The following is an 11,103-nucleotide window of genomic DNA, read 5'->3' as shown; positions in this document are numbered from 1 at the left end:
TTTTTTAATTTATTTTACTGAAGTATAGTTGATTTATAATGTTGTATTAATTTCTCCTGTATAGCAAAGTGGCTCAATTATACATATATACATTCATTTTCATGTTTTTCCTTTATAGTCCATCACAGGATATTGAATATAGCTCCCTGTGATATACAATAGGACCTTGTTATTTATCCATCCTAAATATGACAGTTATATTTGGAGTTTGGAGGAAATGGCAACCCACTCCAGTATTCTTGCCTGGAGAAGCCCATGGACAGAGGAGCCTGGCAGGCTCCAGTCTATGGGGTCGCAAGAGTCGGACACCACTTAGCGACTAAAGAGAGAGAGAAAAATATAATAGTTTGCATCTGCTAATCCCAAACTCCCAAATTATCCCTCCCCATCCCCCTCCCCTCTTGGCAACCATAAGTCTGTCTCTATGTCTGTGAATCTATTTCTGCTTCATGAATAAGTTCATTCGTGTTATATTTTAGATTCCACGTACAAGTGATATCATATAGTATTTTTCTTTCTTTTTCTGGCTTACTTCACTTAGTATGATCATCACTGGGTGGATCCATGTTACTGCAAGTGACATTATTTTATTCTTTTTATGACTGAGTAGTATTCCATTGTGTGTGTGTGTGCTGTGCTGTGCTTAGTCTCTCAGTCATATCTAATTCTTTGTGACCCCATGGACTGTAGTATATATATATAAGCTTCTCTGGTAAAGAAAGGTAAAGGATAAACAATTCAGCTGGTAAAGAATCTGCCTGCAATGCAGGATACCCCATTCAATTCCTGAGTTGGGCAGATCACCTAGAGAAGGTTTAGGCTACCCATTCCAGTATTCTTGGTCTTCCCTGGTGGCTCAGATGGTAAAGAATTTGCCTGCAATGCAGGAGACCTGGGTTCGATCCCTGGGTTGGGAAGATCCCCTGGAGGAGGGCATGGCAACCCACTCCAGTATCCTTGCCTGGAGAATCCCCATGGACAGAGGAGACTAGTGAGCTGCAGTCTGTGGGGTTGCAAAGAGTCGGACATGACTGAGCAACTAAGCATGGGACAGCACATAAATATATACAGCACATGGACTTGGGCTTCCCTTGTGGCTCAGCTGGTAAGGAATCTGCCTGTAACGCAGGAGACCTGGGTTTGATCCCTGGGTTGCGAAGATCCCCTGGAGAAGGGAAAGGCTACCCACTCCAGTAGTCTGGCCTGGAGAATTCCATGGATTGTATAGTCCATGGATTGCAAAGAGATAGACATGACTGGACAACTTTTATTTTCTTTCACATCTACTTTATCCATTCATTGCTGATGGACACTTAGGTTGCTTCTATATCTTGGCTATTGTAAATAGTGCTGCTATGAATATTGAGGTGCATGTATCTTTTCAAATTGTTGAGTTTTTTTCAGATATATGCTCAAAAGTGGGATTGCTGGATCATATGGCAACTCTATTTTTAGTTTTTTGAGGAATCTCCATACTGTTTTCCATAGCAGTGTGCAATCTCTCTGTTTCTCCAATTTTTCTCCCTCTAGCTTCCACAAGTCACTACTAGTATGAGTTACCTTCAGTCTGGAATATTCTTTCCAGCCTCTGTTCCCTTCCTCTTGTCCCCCCTCAGCACCACTTCTCCATGAAGCCTCTGGGCTGGCATGAACCTGTCCTGGCAGCATCTCAAGATCCCAAGGATTTTACATGAATTACCTCCACCTCCAGGTCTCCTTCTGAGGTTGATGAGAAGGCATGACAAAGGAACAGAGCTGGATGGTAGTTAAAACAGTAGAAACAGATTTTACCCAGGAACTATGACCATAGGGGAAAACAGACCTCAGTACAGAACATGGGCTCAAGTCCAAGTCCAACAAGGACAGTTGGGGATTTATAGCCAAGGAGCAGTGTAGGGGTCAGGATGGAAAATAATTAAGAAGAGACATCAGGGGTAAGGGGCGGGGTTATGCTGGCTAAACAGACAACAGGATTCTTGCTGAAGGCAGCCCAGGGTGATGAGACGTCTGATCAATATGGTCAGACATGGAGGGTGGAGGATTCTCCGTGAACTGATTTGTCTGGATTCCTGCTCAAGGTGGGCCACACAGGTCTAACAGGGATGAGGCATATTTGGGGAAAGCCCATGAGGAGCCTGACTGCAACCTGGTTGAGGAGGGAGACTTTATCACACAGGGAACCAGTCCTCCTCTGGAAAATACTGACCCATGGGATATCAAGAGAGACGGGCAGAGGAGACTGTGAGTTGCATGTAAAGCAGGTAACTTTACCCTGGGGGAATCCAGCGCGAGCTGTTGGAAAGTGGAGAGGCTTTGAATCTCTAGCACCCTGAGTCATCTTGTTCAATGGGAGTAGTGGGGCCAGACCTTGGAGCCCGGGTGAAGGAATGAGCTGTGATTAGAAGCAGCTGGGAGCAGAGCAAAGCCCTGGGGTCCTCAGCGGAAGGAAGAGGCAGTCTTGTGAAATAGAGTCCTGTAAGCTCAAGCTCATTGTTCGGCTCAAATAATTGTTTTTAGCAGAAGACATCTATTCGGAGGAGGGAAAAAATCCTAACTGATGGAAACTAGTTAGCATCAAGCCAGGGAATAATAATGAAACCCAGGGCCAACAGCTGTGTGGTTTTCTTAGGAACCAATACTGCCAGATACACTTAATAGTTCGTTTCTTGAAAAGAAATGTGTATGTGAGATCACACACACACACACACACACACACCCCACCTGAATGAATGGTTAAGTAGAACACAGCAGCTGTTACTTATTTGGACCTTACTAAAGCACTTGATAAAAATGTCTCATGAAATTTGACTTGCAAAACAAGTTCAAATTGGCTGGAATAGGAGGATTCCGGTGCAGATTGAATCCTGGCTCCAAAGCCAGAAACCATAGGTAATGGAACTGATAAATAAGCAGATCTAGTTGCTGGAGAGTGTTTAGCGGCTGCCCCAGGGGTTACTGTGAGCACTGAGCTTATTAAAAATCTTTATCAATGAGTTGGAAGAATCCGTGAACAGGATACACGTGAATTCTGCCAGGAATACTAGGTTGGCAAGTGTTAGAGAAGGCAGGGAAGACCAAGTCCTGGTGCAGAGGGGTCAGCGGGGAGCTTAGATGTGTGGATTGGAGGAAAAAGGAAGAAAGAAGATGGGATGCTTATTAACAAGGGGGTTTCATGGGGATATATTCGGGAGAAGGCAAGAGCCTTAGAGGCATGAAATCACACACATTATCTTAATGGCTTAAGGATTTAAAAATAAAATTAACAAGCTTGCCAGGACATTGTAGTTTTTTTTCATTGCCACATTGTCTGTCAGTGGAAGGAATGAGGGGAATTCATGGATAAATGAGGATACTTTCATCCACTGGAACACTCTATAGCCTTTAAGATGGTTGTTTTTTAGTCGCTAAGTTGTGTCTGACTTTTTGCAACCCCATGGGCTGTAGCCTGCAGGGCTCCTCTGTCCATGGGATTTTCCAGGCAAGAATACTGGAATGGGTTGCAGTAAGGAACCCACTGGTTTCCTTCTCCAGGGGATTTTCCCAACCCAGGGCTCGAACTCATGTCTCCTGCATTGCAGGCAGATTCTTTACCACTGAGCCATGAGGAAAGCCCCTTTAAGAAGATGGCATACCTGCAATTAACGAGTCACAAGGACATCCACAAGAGTTGTAAGCAAGCAAGTTGCAGAAAATGATGACAAAAGTGATACAGATTTTGTTTTAAATAGATAAGTGTTAGGCACAGAAAGAGTCATACGAATCTATTAATAGTGGTTACCTCCGTGTGTTGGAATCAGGGGACAAGGGTGTAGGAAAAAGTCACTTCATATATTTATTGGATGCTGATGCTGCATTTGGGGTGAGAGAGTTACACATACAAGTATACATTGAATGGCTTTATTAAATAGAAGGACTTTGAAAACTTCAGATGCCCTATCCAGTAAAGAGTTATTATGATCATCTGTTGCCAGCTCTTCAGATCGTTGCTGTCCAGAGAGATGGAAATCAGATGAAAAACAACGTGGCCTGGCCGTGTTGAAGTGGTTGAGCTGAAGCTGGTCCAGCCTGAGCTCAGCTTCAGTTCCATTTTCTGAGAAGCTCCGTGACCTTGATGCATATCTGTCTGACACACCCAAAGCTGCTTCATCGCAGGGTGTCTTGAGCCCAGTTTGGCTCAAGATGGTGTTGAGTGTGTCTTGGTCAAACGATACGCTAAAAGCCGGCTGGGGCTGCTTGAGAGGTTAATCAAGAGAGACAAAGTGAGTAGAAATATCTAGGAAAGACTTATCTGTGCTGATGAGCTGGGGGTTACTTGGAAGTTTCACTTATTCCACCAAAGGGTTGGGTTGCAATCATCTTCCAGTTGGTTGTTATCTTCAAATCTGCAAAATTGCCTTGGACATCACAGGAAAACAGACTTTGCTCACAGGACCATCATTACATCATTACACTTGTTTCCAAAATGAGCTGGAAATGCCCACAGAAAGGCTTTGTCTTGCGATAGTCTGTGTAGTTATATTCTGTTTGGATTTCCCGTCATCTGTAAAGAAAACAAATAGCTTCCTTGTGAGTAGTGTGTTTGGGGCAGTATAACGATCATCAGCTCCAGTTTCGAATTTCTTCTGCTCATCTTTCATTCAAGCCAGAGGTGCTGGAGTCTGACAGGGCCCTTTTTTTATATATTGATCTCGATCCATAGCAACTGCCTGGTGAATGTAAAAATCTTGTGTTTATCATTTGCTAGATTTTTGTTGTGATTTTTTTTTTCCTCTACAAGCTGTTCAAGTGTTCCAGCCATACAGCCCACATGGTCTTCTATCCCCTTGATGTTTCCTTCGTGTGCATGATGGTTTGGAGATGTTCTAAGGGTGTACCAGGATAATATACTTTCTGGAGTTACTCTAACATTCCTGCATTGATGCCTTTGCCAGCGTAAAAGACTATCCAATCTATCAACATCTAAAAACCACTTAAAATAAATGGCCCCTTGTGTTTTGAAGTCATGTGGGAAAACCCCAGGTTTTAAGTAACCATGAATAAATAATTACCCCTTTGTTAATGTATCCTGCTGATTCCACAATAAGACAGGGTTGATGGATGACATAGCTCTGCTACGGACACGTTCATTAGCATGTGCTTGTCTTGTATTCCCTACAGGTGTAAGCTTCCAGAGGGCACACAAGAAGTGTGCCGTATCCACATCATATAAAGAACCTGGTGAGGCTTCCCTGCTTGCTCAGTGGTAAAGGATGCAGGAGACACATTTTTGATCTCTGATACGGGGTCCCACATGCTGCTGAGCAATTAAGTCTGTACCACAACTACTGAGCCCATGCTCAGAACCCAGGATCCACAACTACTGAGCCCTTGTACTGAAGCTACTAAAGCCAGCTTGCTCTAGAGCCTGTGCTTCGCAACAAGAGAAGCCACCTCAATGAGCAGTCTGAGCACCTCACCTGGAGAGGTTGAGAGCCCCTGCTCTGCACAACTAGAGAAAAGCCTGCAGAGCAACAAAGACCCAGAACAGCCAAAAATAAATAAAATTAAAACAAAGAATTTGGTGGATATAAAAAAATTTACAGAAGCAAAGCTTTCCCCCATAAACTGTATCCCAGAGCTTGGTCTGTAGAAGGCCAATAAATCCTTGCTGAGCAACTCAGGATTTGGGGCTGGTGATGTGGGAGATTCCATTCAACACAGGTAACTGGGAGGCCACAACAAACAGCCCAAGAGGAGGAGCTTCTCGGTGACACAGATTGCACGTGTGGCCCAAGATACCCAGGGGTTGTGGATGGGGCATTCAGTCATCAGTAAACAAAAGATAGGCAGCCACATCCTCAGAACAGTGCTTAGCTCCTCTTCACAGGCATCCACTGGATGCTGAAGGCATGTCAAGCCATCCAGGTGAAGGCCACCAGGAACACACCTGTGCTTAGACAAGAGGGTTAATTACCAGCTTCAGGGAGAGAGACCACACCATGGGGAACTGGGTATCCCAGTATAAGAGGGTGTTAGAAAGAGTCTGCTGTAGGATTTGGGCTCCTGTTAGGTGATCTAGGGGAGGGTCTATAGGAACCAGTTTCACTCTTGTTGCTCTTGCTGTTCAGTTGCTCAGCTGTGTCTGACCCTTTGCAACCCCATGGAGTTTAGCATACCAGGCTTCCCTGTTGTTCACTGTTTGAGTTTGCTCAAACCCATGTCCATTGAGCTGATGATGCCATGCAGCCATCGCATCCTCTGCAGTCCCCTCCTCCTGCCCTCGATCTTTCCCAGCACCAGGTTTGCTGTAGCCTGGGTATTGCTGTGAAGCAGCGGCACTTCTAGGAGCAGGAATCTCAATACCCGTTACCTCCAGGGAGAGCAGCTTAAAAAGCCAGGAAAAGCGGGAACTGCTCATGATGTACCAGTGACTTATTTGGAAGGATTGTGGGGTTGGCATGTCCTGTGTGACCTAATGTGGGTGGATGTTCAGAGATGATTTATGACCAATGGGAGGATGCATGGCTGGGCTGGAAGCATCAGGTCAGCTCATGATGAAGCCTGAGGCCAAGATGTAAGATCATCACTAGTTCCCGGTCGCAGTGGGGGTGGGGGTTGCTTGCTTTCTCAGATGTCATTGAAGAAGTCAAGAAAGGAGCTGGAGACCCCTGGCTCCCCATTTTCCTACTCGGGCTGAGGAAGTGACTTAAACCAGACAGCCGCAAACTCTGAGTCTCATTAGCATTCCCCTCCTCCCTTCCATCTGTAAGACGATGGACCCTCAGGTCAAGACTGTTTGTTCCTCTGCAGGCTGGAACACTCATCTCCTAGGACTGTCCTTTGTTAGGAGAGAAAAAGGTCACTTCTCTAAATGGGTTTACATGAGCTGGAAATAAGAGGACTTTAAGATGTAGCCAAATAGGTGTACATATTTTAAAAGTGAATCACACTTATGCCAGTTCACGGAGACAAAAAGTCTGTTTTCCTTACAGCCACCCATCTATGTATCTTAAATTACTGGATGCTAAATGGGGTCATATAGCATTTCACTCGACAGCTACTTTTCAACTCTAACGTTGAGTGACATGTGAAGAAATTCTGAATGGGAATATATTTGGTGAAAAGGGTTCAAGTATTTTAAATATTAGACTGTTTAAATACAGCAAACATCTGTAAATGTAGAGCATGTAACAGGCACAGAGCAAAAAAAAATGTGTTCATTGCTTCCGTTAAGTCAACATGCTTTCTCCTCTTAGATCAATTACAAGGAAGGACAGACTCAATTATTTGAAACTCTTTTTATCAGATTGTAGAAGTAAGCCATTCCCACTGTAAAAATGTTTGGAATAATAAAAAGGAAAGAGAAATAAATAAAAATCGCCACCTGGAGACAACCACTGTTCGTGATCTGGGTCTTTCATTCATTCAGCAAATACTTAGCAATACCTTGTAGTAGATATAGGACTAGTGGCTGGAAAGACACAGACAAATAAAACAATCTTTGGCCTCAAGAATCTCATAGCTCCATGGGCCAAGTAAGTAGGGAATTACAATGTCTTTGGTGTGTGCCATGGCAAATGTTGTCATACGGCATTATGGGAACAAGGAGGACACAACTCCACCCCACCCCCATAGATGTGGGTGTGTGATGGGGTGGGGTAGAAATGAAGCCCTCTTCAAGAGGGAGTTCTTTTTGAACAATCTAGAAATAAAGACAGAAAGAAGGAAAGAGAGAGTACACAATCTCTCCTTCCAAGAGTAACCAGGTGCAGGCGTTTTACGCTGGCTCTGATTCTGTTGCACAGATGTCCTGTTACTGGCTCTGACAAGTTTGCAAGGTCTCTCTGTTGATCAGAATTATGGATTTCCCAGGAGCACTGTTTCTATGACCTGTGTCCTTATATACTAACCCAGTAAGTTGAAGACATGTAACCATAATGGTTCATGCTGAGCTATTCAGGAAGAATATTAGGGATCTGGATATGATAACCAAGGGCCTTAGGATTCTGAATTTATTATATTTTTTCTAATAGAGCAGTTTGTTGAGTTGCAGGCTGGGAGAGGAAGGGGAGACTGAAACAGCATGTACATGCTCACACACACACTTAGACACACACGTGACTTCAGAAGAATCCCCTCCTATTGTGTCTTAGGTCCCTTCTGTCCACCGCCCTCTTGCCCTTTTCCTAATTTTGCCTTTATAATTGCCGCTGTTCATCAGGGTCCCTTCGAGGAGCCAGTCCCCAGAAGATGCTCTTTGCAGGCAGATATTCATCGAGCTCCATTTGTCAAGGTGGAGGCATCCCCAGGGAGGCAGTGATTACAAGAGAAATCTGCAAAAGACAAGACTGCATCTGTCCAGTCGTTCAGAAAATGTGATAAGGGAAAGAAATTTCAGCAAAATCAACCATCTCAAAGTATATTCAAACATAGCTCCCTGAAGGTCACTTGTTCTGAGTCCCAGCTAATTAATATATGGGAGTGGTTTTACTTCAGAGAGATTTCTAATGAAAAAAATAATACTGAGTAAAACACCCATGTGGACGACCAGGGGCAACCCAGAAGAATGCGTCTCTCATTTCTATCAAATACAGGAAGCTGGCAGAGATTCTCCCACTCAGCTCTGTGAGGATGAGGTGGGTTGCTTGCAGCAACTTTAGCTCTGCCAATGTTAGAGTCAGGTTTCTGGGAACTGAACTGATTACAGGTAGACTAGATGCCTGGAAAATCCCATGGACGGAGGAGCCTGGTAGGCTGCAGTCCATGGGGTCACTGAGGGTCGGACACGACTAAGCGACTTCGCTTTCACTTTTCACTTTCATGCATTGGAGAAGGAAACGGCAACCCACTCCAGTATTCTTGCCTGGAGAATCCCAGGGACGGGGGAGCCTGGTGGGCTGCCGTCTATGGGGTCACACAGAGTCAGACACGACTGAAGTGTCTTAGCAGCAGCAGCAGCAGATGTTCAGAGACAACTCAGAAACCCTCCCATCTCCATTCTGCAATTTCCTATCAATGCTAATGACTTGAAGACAGGACAAAAAGAAGCCTAGGGTGCCTGAGACAGAGGGAAGTAGTCAAGAGTGAGCAGTGGTCCAGGCAGCAGAATTTGTCCTGAGACTCTTGGTCAAAGGAGGCAGGGGCTGTCCATCTGTGGTTCCCAAACGGTGGTCCCTGGAACAACAGGTGCCATCACCTGAGAACCCGGAGCCCCAGAAATCCTGAGTCAGTGAGGAAGGCCCTGGCCCCAGGAAGCTGCATTCTAAAGAGCTCCCTCTGTGATTCTGATGGTTTTTCTGGTTTGGGTACCACTGAGATCTTTGGAAGACTGAAAGATGCTCAAAAGAAGCCCTTCCTCATCCAACCTTGCTTCCTGTGCACCTGAAATTTTACCACCATGACGTATCCCACATAGACATCTGTTTGTTCTTACCATCCTTCATTAAAATGCAATGTCCCTTGTTTATGTATGGCTGAGTCCCTTCTCTGTTCACGTGAAACCACCACATCTTTAATTGGCTATATCCCAAAATAAAATAAAAGTTTAAAATCTGAAACAATTTCAAAGTCCTTCATGATGGATGGATTGGTCCTTTGGTCGCTGGTCCTGGGAGAAGGGTGGGAGTCATCTGGGGCAGAGTCACCTCCAGCAGCATTCATGCTAAGTCAGAAGACCCCTGCCCACCCACACGCACCTGAGAATAAATTACTGGTGTTTGAAGCCATTGAGTTTTGGGGTGCTTTGTTATGCTGCATCTTCATGGCAATCACTAGCTGATGCAAACGTGTTTGAATTATGGGATATGGGCTCCAAGCAACTCCTGCTACTTGCTAGCTTTGGCCATTGTTGAAGCTTTCTAAGCCACAGTGTCTGCCACAAAAGATTAAAAAAAAATAGAGGTTCAAACCCATAGAAAGTCGCTGTATTTATGTGGACTGTATAAAGGAGATAATGCTGGTGAAATGCTCACTCTAGCTCCTGGCTCGAGACGTATTGTGTTGTTGTCACGGCAGCGCATGCCTAGTGCAGGTCTCTGTATCGGATGCTGATGCACTGAGTGGCAGGTGTGTGTCTGGTGACTGCTTCTGTGATGCTCAGTCTTACAAACTATCCTGGGGGAGAGCTACACCGATGTACTTGCTCAGGAGTATCGACTTCCATGTGCAAAACATCTTAGCCAGAGAGTGCGCGTGTGAGCATGTGTGTCTGCGTGCACATACATATGTACACCTCTGCGTGTGCTCATTCTGGCTGGAATGTGAGCAGAGGTGTGAATAGTTCTGCTTCTCCGAGATTCGGCATGATGTCTTTATCACGTTCCCATCTTACTGGAATTCGGGCACCACATTTCTTAGAGCTCCTGATGCTTAAAAGAGGAGAAGGTATTGCAAGACACATCCTCCAGCCTTTATTCAGTTGATCAACACTCTGAGGCCCTCTGCTTAGAGAATCATGGGCACAGTCTTCCCAGTCCGAGGAGGCTGGCGGAGGCTCCAGGACCTTATCACCCCGTCCCCTCTGTGAGGCATCAGGCAGCCTCTCTGTGAACACGTAAGTGGCAGCAGCGTTTCCGGGGCTGAGCCACGTCCTCGTTTGTGGGGGCCCTTCCCTCCGTGAGCCACATCGCTGCCTGCCAACCTGCAAGCCCCACTGAGGCAGAGGGAGGAGCACCTGGCATTTAATGAGGATGATACAACTGTCAGCAAACCCAGTCCGGGTGCTCCAACTCCTGGCCGCTGTTTGACGGTGCTGAAGTCAGCATCTTAATTCAGCTGCATAAATAACTCCTCAGACCTGCAGAGGCTTGGGGAGGAGCGAGGTGGGGGCCCAGCAACGCTGGATATAAACCAAGGTATAAACCCCGGAGAGGACGGACAGACCAGCCCAAGCTTCCACATCTGCACAGGGAGGGTTTCTATTTTGATTTTTCTACACGATTTCTAACTCTGGCATTGATTATATCATATATATAATCGATCCTTAGCAATTGTTAGCCAAACGACTAAGGTATTTATGAACAGAAATGATTGACTGTGACACGCTTCCCCTTTCTCTCCCTCCTTCCCTCTGAAAGTCGCCATTTCTCATTTTAATTTCTTCTCTCTCTCTCTCTCGATTTTTTC

The 11,103-nt window shown here is 45.3% G+C and overlaps 1 long non-coding RNA gene across 2 annotated transcripts; it reads left to right on the top strand.

The window, feature by feature from the left end:
- The first annotated feature begins 1,871 nt into the window (after positions 1-1,871).
- Positions 1,872-8,338, top strand: LOC123329277. Of its 2 annotated transcripts, XR_006639996.1 has the most exons (3): positions 1,904-2,261; positions 3,972-4,259; positions 5,158-8,338. It is a non-coding gene; the product is annotated as an uncharacterized LOC123329277 (long non-coding RNA). The 2 variants fall into 2 exon arrangements; XR_006639997.1 differs by lacking the exon at positions 5,158-8,338 and having other exon boundaries at positions 1,872-2,261; positions 3,972-5,053.
- The last annotated feature ends 2,765 nt before the right edge of the window (positions 8,339-11,103 follow it).

This window comes from Bubalus bubalis, chromosome 14 (assembly GCF_019923935.1).
Source record: "Bubalus bubalis isolate 160015118507 breed Murrah chromosome 14, NDDB_SH_1, whole genome shotgun sequence".
In the NCBI taxonomy this organism is placed as follows: Eukaryota; Metazoa; Chordata; class Mammalia; order Artiodactyla; family Bovidae; genus Bubalus; species Bubalus bubalis.
Note: the sequence above shows the minus strand (reverse complement) of the source record. Positions and strands in the feature narration are given on the sequence as shown.